Source organism: Alligator sinensis, unplaced genomic scaffold (genome assembly GCF_000455745.1).
Source record: "Alligator sinensis unplaced genomic scaffold, ASM45574v1 scaffold560_1, whole genome shotgun sequence".
NCBI lineage: Eukaryota > Metazoa > Chordata > Crocodylia > Alligatoridae > Alligator > Alligator sinensis.
The window spans coordinates 3,989,637-3,990,096 of record NW_005841837.1 but is presented as its reverse complement, the minus strand read 5'-3'; positions in this window follow the sequence as shown (position 1 = coordinate 3,990,096).

The window sequence follows — 460 nt, the reverse complement described above, 5'->3', positions numbered from 1 at the left end:
ACCCGGAGCCAATCGGCTGGTTCCCTCCCCTCATGGTGGCTAGATTAAGGGGTCGCAAGCTTCCATCCGAGCTCCGCAAAGATCTAGAGATGGAAAGACGCGCCGCAGATGAGAGAGTGGCCTTGTGGTACAACAAGGGGGGAGAATCCAGTGCAACTTTTCGTACTATTACTAATCTGATGTATAAGAATTTAATTTTAAAAGTCCAGCTGCAGATGGCTGTTCAAGCGGTCAAAGAAGCGGCTGAGAGAAGGGATCCTGAAACGCCAGCCCAAGATGGCGCCGAGCAAGAGGGAGACCGCGTGGAAGAACCGGAAAAGAAGGGTGGAGTTTCGGAGGAACCCGCGAGAGTTCAGTCAGCGACTCCGCCCATCGATGCAGCGTTGTCTCCGGCAACCCCGCCTAGTGACACAGCAACGCCTCTGCCGACCACGCCCGCCTGCCGACGAGAGAGAGAGGG